The 9,618-nt window shown below is 32.3% G+C and overlaps 1 long non-coding RNA gene across 1 annotated transcript; it reads left to right on the top strand.

The window, feature by feature from the left end:
* Nucleotides 1-2,475: 2,475 nt before the first annotated feature.
* Nucleotides 2,476-8,687, top strand: LOC106680864 (uncharacterized). Its single transcript, XR_001343150.2, has 3 exons — nucleotides 2,476-2,613; nucleotides 8,173-8,288; nucleotides 8,368-8,687. It is a non-coding gene; the product is annotated as an uncharacterized lncRNA (long non-coding RNA).
* The last annotated feature ends 931 nt before the right edge of the window (nucleotides 8,688-9,618 follow it).

The following is a 9,618-nucleotide window of genomic DNA, read 5'->3' as shown; positions in this document are numbered from 1 at the left end:
ACTCCAAGGACACAGGTTCAAAATCGGCTGCGGCAGATTATTATTTTCTGTTTCACTGTAGCCGGTAGTCAGCCCTTCGGGGTCCACACAGCCTCATGAAATAAGTACCCTTAAATGAGTTGAAATCTTGCTGTCGAGCATAAAATTGACTAAATCAACTCCCTGCATAACTTCCTTACAAAATTCTGCAGCCCTGACTCTTCATGGGATGTAGTGGTAAAGTATTAGGATTATTAACAGTTACCAATCTTCCCTCTACGCCACAACCCCTGATGAAGACCTGAAACTCAGGTCGAAACGTCGGCATAGAATAAATAAATATGGTTTTGTTTATTTATGTTGTTCTTTGCTGACCGCACCCCCTCCCCCCCGACAAACTTCTTCAAGTATTAGGATTATTATTATAAGCTTTAGAATTCTCGAAAAATCTTTCCTTTCCATCCTAATAATCTACACCATCTAGGGCAGACAAATATTTACTACCAGACAATCAATAGGGATTCTTCTTATTACCTTTGACAGAACACCAACTACAGTGCCACAAAGCATTTCTGCAGTAATGAAGCTAAGTATAGACACACCAGAAGTCTATACTTAACCCTTTGACAAAGTCTAGCACCAAGGACTTCTTTTTAAAATGAAATCGCTCTTTCCTCGTACTTATTATGTGGTTCTTCTTCTTTTCCTTTGTTAGAGAACTCGCAGTAGTTTATATGCCCAATTAAGGTTGGTGTATGTCAAGGTCGACTCTTGCAAAGTTGTTATTCATTATATATTGACATAACATCCAGCTACTGTGATATATAAAAATTATTGTCACTACAATATTATTCACGAAACTATTGGGCAGATTCAAACTTTTCGAAATAAAACCAACAGTGAAATATCACATTTACACCGCTGATAAGTATTTCATACTCATCATTTCATACTACAAACCCCAGACCGGCTCAATAAAATATTTAGATCTTACATATAAACATGAAAATTAAAATTAGGTAAAAGAAAAGCGGCTATATTTGAAACTCTCCTTTTTTGCAATTTTCAAGATTATACACCATGAAGTTATTACAATGACTGAATAAGTAAACTTTTTAAAAGTAATAAAAATATACACGCTTCACAGATTTGAGGGAGAGTAAAAAAGACTCCCATAAACAAACTTTAAGCTCGATCACAAATCCTCCAGCTAGTTATAAAATCAGTGACAGAAGTTACACAAACTTTTACGGACCATCACAAAAACCCTTCCCAATAAACTTATACGGGGCATAGCAACAACAAATACACCTGAACCATAAGACGATCGCTCGAAACTATTTCGTCAGTTTACTCAACACATTCCCTGGTTGCCTCTTTTTTTTTTAAGAAGGATGTTAAATTAAAAAACAATATGGTGGTTATATTAAATTTCCAATGGTTTATCCATTTCTCTCTTTTCTGTTTTTAATCGAGTAAATATGAATAAACATATTAGTTCATCTATTTACAATTTTTCTCAAGGTTTAAATTTAAGAATTTGTTAAATGAATAGGGGCTTAGAACGGAAAATCCTATCTATAAGTATAGTTAGTGGTACAAGAAGAAAGTTTTCCAATAAACTTTATTTTATTCCATCTTGGACACAAATAATTCACCGCATCTTCACCAATAATTGTGTTTCCTACTTCATTATTTTCTCAATTCATTGACAGTTACAGAAAACATTTTTATTTATTTGTTTTTTTTCTTTCATATTCCTTTTCTTTTACATCTATTTGCAATTTATAAATTTATTTTCATTTTTTTTTTATTTTTAAATAATTATTTACTATAATTTCTGTTAATCGAATAAAATATTTTTGCTTTGCTTTGCTGTTTAATATAAATTTTATTTTTCACTTACATGCATTACCTATGTTGTTTATTCATTGTATTTTATTGAGATGATATTTTCGTATTTATTTCACTTTTCTTCAAAATAAAATTATATTTAAATGTATCATTAAGTAAATTCAAGTGGGCACTTCACAGATATGTTCATTAATATTATAACATATTTCATATATCCATGTATATTAGGTTTTATGTAATTTACCAGTCTGTGTTTTGAATCCCCACTGCCTTAGTCATTTGGCTTAATCAATTCGTTGGACGATTCCTCAAGTATTACAAAATAATTTTCAATTGAACACAGATCTGCAGTCTAAAATATGTTTATGTTTATTTAACATCGACAGTATAATAACAAAAAACAAAATCTTATCGAGTTGAGATCAAGAGGTGAGTTTTAGCTAAGCCGGTTCTATTATTGGTTGTGATTATACCAATTATAAGTAATAGGATACAGGAGTAATTTGGAGCAGTGTGCTACCTACCGGATGATGGGTTGTAATTTGTTTCCAATAGCTGGTTGGAGCAGACCCACGCACCAGGATGACTCTGGCATTGGCCCTGAAAATATCAGTTGGGAACAGGCGAGCTCTTGCTTCGGTTTATCGACTTCACCAAAAAAAGATTCTTTTTTGGCACGTGGCTATGCTTTGTGAATTCGTGTTACAATGTCAAGAGCAGTATTTCTTTGCTACCTACGCATTCTGAAAACTATTTGGCTCACCTTTAGAAATAGTTGACGTAAGGTTTATTTATTAATAACAACCAGCTTATTGTTTGTATTTATATAATAGCTTATATTTATACGCCATATATTAGTGTACAGACTATTCTAATTATCAAAATATGAAATAATTTCTCAAAGGAATTACAAATAACTTAGATTTAAATTTAATTTTAAATAACAGCAGAATCATTTTACAATAGCAGAAGTAATATCTTTATTCGAGATACAGAGATTTAAAGCAATTAATTGGTAGCCTAATGTACAAATAATATAATTCATATCACTTTATTACACTATAGCTTTTATTGAAGAATAATACGAGCTATAATAATTAAGGACAATAAGTATTAGCGTTCTAAATATCCATTCGTATCATATAAACAGATTATACTAAAGAAAAAAGAAAAAACGATAACTATAATACTTACTAAAATTGAAACAAAAATACAAATATTTCGATAAATAATAATACAAAACGATATTGAACAATATCAAAATAATTTATATACAAGATAAATAAAATAAAAAAATACAATTGACACACATTCAAACATATATTCAATATTTACATACCGCTGTGGTAACTCTGAACTGCTCCAACATTAAGGCTAGGCAGGGATTCAGAGATTCCAGTGCAACAGCTAATTCACTAAGGGTCCCGGGGTCACTGTCACTTCTACCTTCAAGGAAGATGGTTGGTGCTGGATAGGGGATAGTGCTAAGGAATTAGGGATCACACTATAGAAGAACACGGCAGTGTGACTTCCTAGCTCCGTCGAATATTTCTTTTTCTAACACACTTTTCATTTTTGACTAGAGATTCCCACAACACCACGGTATGATTCAGAAGTACCCCCCTCCCAGGCCCTGATGATTCATACAGCCCTCACACTATTGCGATCAATAAATTAAAACTTTTTTTCCCCCAAAACCCCAGTTTCTGTATTTCATTTATGGTTTTTAGCATGAATATCTGGTTCTGGACTGTTTCCTTCGTCTGTAGTGGCTTACTTTTTAAGGAGTTTTTGACTTGTATTTTTGTTGTAGTGGGCGTTCTTTGAATTTTATAAAGTGATGGGGCACACATTGGTTTTGAAATTTAAACTAAACTTAAAAAAAATATTCCCTAAATACGTGTGCTGCCACGTCGTTTCTGAGTTTTTATCTGGTTTGTTGCCAACGCACCAGAGGGAAGCAGGTGTAAGGGTCCTGAACAGTGGATTTCTTTGGTGCCGTATAGAGTCGAAAAACTTTATGTGCCTGCGTTGGATGAACTCAGGCACAGTGGGTATTCCGAAGAGCTCGTGTAGATGATCTGTCTTCATCTTCTTCAGCGATGTTGGCCGTCCAATCTTCCGCAACACTGTATCCTGAAAGCGTTGTAGATGGCGCTGTGTCCCTTCTCTAAGATGGGTGAAGAGTGGAGAACCATGTAGAAGTGCTGGTCTCAAAATACGTTTATAAATTTGGAGTTTGAGCCTTAGTGAGAGTACTGGTGATGATAAAAGGTGGTGTAACCAGTATGATCTGAGACGGACTCGTTTGGTCTTTATGTAGCAATGACCTGACAGCGGCATGTGGCGATCCAATTTAATGCCCAAATAAACTATAGAGTGTGAAGGCCTTAGAACGGAGTTTGCCACTTGGAGAGTGGTAGTCTGGTTTTCTTCCCTTTCTGTAGTGCGAACAACACGCAATCTGTTTTTGCCGGGTTTACCTGGATGTTGAGATGGTGTAGTTTTTTTACTATCTCCTAACATGTTTTCTCCGCCCGCTTGAGGGCATGTTTGGCGCTGGCGCTGCTGCTATAAATTGCGAAGTCGTCTGCAAAAGCGGCTATTGTGGCAATGGTGTAGTTATGCCCGACGACGTCCGCAGTGTATATGGAGAAGAGGAGAGGAGACAGGACCGCCACTGGTGGAACACCGCACGTTACTGAGATTGTTCTGAAGTGATTTTCACAACCCGTACAGCTAGACTACAGTTGTTTAGAAACGATACTAATTCATAATTTAATGTATTTATATTTATTTGTAGTATGTATTTCTATCGGTTCCTGATGGGAACTGACTGAAAGGGGATGCGCTATATTTAATTCAACCACTAGACACCATCTGAAAACCCCCCGCCGTGGTATGCTAGATATGAATATCATAATTAATCATTGGAGTTCCTTTCCAACGGTATCGTGTTCACCAATTTACTATGCTATTATATATCAGGTGGCATGCAGGGATTATTAATTACAAAGTAAAGTCCTCGTTACATATTTTATATGTACTATTATATACACTATATTAAGAATACTATTATGAGAGAGCATGGTAAACTTATATCTTTATACTTTAAGTTATAAGAGAATGAATTGAGAAGTACCAGTTGAGATATTTAATATTTATACTGACTCTATGTTATTAATTCTTTCCTTGCCATTCAAATAACAACAGAAAAGGTCTTACTTGGCTGCTGCTCTCTCTCTTCCTCCGGCCTGTCTTCAGGTGTTCATCTCTCCCAGCCTGTGTCTATTCCGTCCGGCTCTCTCAGGCTGTGTTCCTCTGAGGCTTTGAGTGTTTATTTGTTATCAATTACGGCGGCTATTTCTCTGTACTTTCTAATGTCTAAACTGGCCACGTGCAAGATAAGGGCTGTTTGTTTGCTTAACTCTGCCTACACGGTTAACGGTTCCCAGGGTATGCACCTCTGTTATCTATATATCTTTGTACATTTCTTTAGATCTGTTGCCGACGGATTTTTGCCTAGGTCCGGCCGTATCTTTGGCATGCCGACAAAAGAAATTATTTTAAGTTAAAAAACTCCAGCTGGTGCCTCTCATACATATCAATTGATTTACAACATATTGCGAGATTAAACCGATTTCAATATTAAGAAACAGACTTTAAAGAAATAATTCCTTGTTTAAATAAAATAAATTGTACCCAATTTAAGTCTCAAAACAATCAATATTTCTTTATAAGTCTAATGTTTCGGCTAATGCGGCCATCCTCAAGGACAATCTTAAATACAATTTTACAACATCATCAATTTTAAAAGAAACATTATGCAGGCTATTCTGCCAAGGTCAATAATTTCAGTCCAAAATTACCATATTATACTATTATACTACATCAGAACAATTGTGATAAAGTATAATATTGTGAACTGTGATTAAAAGTTTTTAATGTTAATGCGAAGAATTGACATAGGGTAATTTTGGACTGAAATTATTGACCTGGGTAGAATAGTCTGCATAAAAATTTTTTTAAATTGGTATTTAATATTGTCCTCAATGATGGCCGAATTGGCCGAAAAGTTTGACTTATAAAGGAATATAGATCCTTTTGAGACTTAAATTAGATATAATTTATTTTATTAAAACAAGAATTTATCTTTAAAATCTTAATAAGTCACGGTAAAGTGAAAAGATCATATATAAGCAAATAATTCCTGATTTGGCTAATCAAATTCAAGTCCTGTATAGGTTTATACATTTTTTCTTTTATTAATTTTCAAATTTTAAATAAAATTATGATTTTAATTAGTGGAGAAGAACTTCGTAATACGGAACCTACATTTAATAAGTAACGCTTGTACTTCAGTAAAATTGCCAGTTAACTATCATCTTCAATTTTGAAAGAAAAGTAAATTACCGGAATACGAAGTCCAGTGCCAGGTGTAGTGCAGTGCATTTTTGTTTATATCTAGAAACCCATTTACATACACACATACGTATACTCCCGTCATAATTATGTTTTTTGGGCGAAAACAGTATTTTTTCAACAGCTAACGTGCATTTGTTATTAAAAATAATTCAAATTTTTACCTTGGATGCACAACAGGAACAGTGAATGTCCTTTAAAAGTCGTTATTGAACTATTATAGTTCAAAACAAAGGCAGTTTATTTCAGTCTAGAAAATACTACAAATTTTTAAGGCTATTATTTAAATGACATGGATTCCTCCAAATACTCAAAAATACAAATTTTACTATGAAATATAACGTCGTTGCCATTTAAAAAAATGTATTCATAATATGGGAAGAAAAATAAAAGCATGCAATAATCCCTTGGTTCCTTCTTACCAGCCATTTGGCTTTTTGTTTGTTTTTGTTTAGTGACGTAAAACATCATGGGTCATACTACAAGAGCCCAAGAAGAGAAAAAAGGGAGTTATTTCACCCCAATTTGTGATTACTTTAATGAAAGCTATGTATAATTACTAGTTTTAATTTTTTTTTCCCGGATCTTGTATTATCATCAACACCATTGATTTCTTATTTATTCTTCCTTACATTTGTTTCATTAATATTTATTATTATTATTATTATTATTATTATTATATATATATACATACTTTTTGTTCACCATTTAGTAACTTCTGTTAATGAATATTTTCAGTTGTTTTTTGTTTTTTTTTGGAGCATTAACTCGACTTTTGCCACCTTGATGTATTCCATACTCTCCTGGTTTCTCATTTGGCATTCTATAGAATGCTTAGGAAATGTGTGAATTATGAATCGATTCATAAGTTTGCTAAGGAATCGTCATTAATCTGTTTATTGTTTCCTCCTCTTTTCATCAAGAATTAGAGTTTTCATAAGAGACTAATTCAAAGTACTTAGTAGTCCCATATTACTCATTATCATTTCAAAATAAATAGTATCCGGTTTTAGTTTTGCTGTAGAATGCTATATATGTATATATTTTTTTTTTATTATTATATAAATGTTCTTGTTTTATGTTATATAGTTTTATTTTTTAATTTATCCTATTGCATTTCTTAATGTAAACATACATATTTTAATTTTTACATGTTTTATAATTTTTTAATCAATGCTACCAAGTTTAAATCTCAAAACTTTTTTTTCTTGGTCAAAAAATGTTCGTACCCCGTATTTAGCCCGTTTAAAAACATTTGAACAACCATCTTAAAATACATAGTTGTTAATTTGAATGTTTTGTTTTTTCTCATTAATGAATCTAATACTAGTTTTATAAATATTTGAGTTATTATTATTCCATACAAAGTCCATCGTTGTTTTAAAAGAATAAATTTAGAAAGATGAACGATACTATTAAAAAAATAAGTAAGCAATCTTCAACATCTCTTGTTTAATATTCGCACTATCCTTGGCCCCATATTAACCCAAGGATGGGACCAAGGTACTGGAAGTGATAGAATCGATCGCAAATGATTCGATTAATCATCTATGGTATGTTCAGACGGGATCATTTCGCGATAATTTTTCTAACTTTCAAAGATTTTGAAAATGATTAATAGTTCTTCAATGTCTTTATTTCTTTAACATTATCGGTACATATTAAGTAAAAATACTTAAACACTCATATTTTGTGAATTACCAAATCATTGATATATCATACAAAAATAATATATGTACATATTATTATTATATAAACCAAGTAACAAATTATTATTAATTTTCAAAATAATTATCTATAGCTTTATAAACTGGTAAAAGTGTTATAGAAGCTTAATATAGGATGTTTGTGAGAATATTTGACAAAAGAATGGATCACTCTGTTTTGGTGTGAAATGTGTTATTTTGGAATTTTAAGCCTTGAAGACGAGAAAAGAGGCGTGATTTATGGAGGCTGTACAAATACTAAGAGGGAAATACACTCCAAACCAAACCAACACCATGATCCTGGACACCTGATGGAATATAATATAGGTAATATATTTGCTTATCATTAAAATCTTTATTTCCAAGTTTAAACATTTTTATTATATCTATAATATTTTTTTTTTAGTCACTGTACATCGTCATTCAAATTAACTAACAACCCGGATCTAACTATGAAGAAGAAATGATGTTTTTATTAAACACATTCTTAAATTTATTTTTATAACAAGAAAAATCTATATTACGATAGTAATAATAATAATATGAAGATCAATAAGACCCACCTCAGAATTCCATATATTTTGTTACTTGTAACTATTCATAATATTATTATTAATACAGTATATAAACCAGTATATATAAACAATTGTATATATTTATAAAGTAGACTACGCAGTCAGAATATGATAAAAGGACGTGATATTATTTGGACAAACTCTTATTGGGCCCCCCGAGAGCACGGGCCCTTGGTATTTTCCATTCACGTCTCTCCTCGCGGGCTTGCCTTGGTTCGGCATTTTATCGAAGACGTAGAATTCATAAATCAAGAGAAAGAAAGAGGACTAAAACTGTTTTTTTTCACTCCTTTTGAAACATTCAAAACTAAAACTATATGAAGCTACACACTTAATGGTGACAATGGCACTGGTACTGTCCCATGCCATGTCCTTAAGTTATTGTTAATCTAACTCAGATTTTCGTTACACTAAATGACAGGTGAGAATTAAGATTTGAGGTTAAAAAATCTTCTTGTGTTCTCCCTGATCACCTCTTATTATTCACCTATGGTCTATAATCTATATCTAATAGATATAATAGATAATCTATAATAGATAGATAAACGTCCATATTTTTGCAATTATTATACATCTGAAAAAATATGAAACTTCATACTTATGATTCTTATTTCTACCCTATACTCTTGTTTACTTTGAAATTATATTTTAAATCTATTCTTAAATTCTTAATTATCACGGCTAACGCCTTCCAAAACTTTTTTTTATTTAATTATATTTACAACTATGTTTACATAAAAGTACATCCAGTAAATTTTATCTAAGGTCATAATGGAGTGTAACAGGCATATAGAGAAACTACCCATTGGCAGCACTCTAATAATAGTTCTACATAGAAGTTCTCGAGACCATCGTCTTTTCAGGCGCCTCTAAGGATGGTCAGGATTGGAAGAAGAAGCTAGGTTAGAGCCTAGTTAGTTTGGGTGGTTAGAATCTTAATAATAGAAGGATTGAAATTTTGGTTCTGGCAAGGTCGGTTACATAATTTTATTTGAGACAAGGTAAGGAGCATCGATCAAAGGCCTGCCCTACATCGAAAAAGACACCCACACAGTACATTCCGCTATCAGTAAAGGTAATTT

The sequence above is a fragment of the Halyomorpha halys genome, unplaced genomic scaffold, assembly GCF_000696795.3.
Source record: "Halyomorpha halys isolate HHAL.00 unplaced genomic scaffold, Hhal_1.1 Scaffold297.1, whole genome shotgun sequence".
Taxonomy (NCBI): Eukaryota; Metazoa; Arthropoda; class Insecta; order Hemiptera; family Pentatomidae; genus Halyomorpha; species Halyomorpha halys.
Note: the sequence above shows the minus strand (reverse complement) of the source record. Positions and strands in the feature narration are given on the sequence as shown.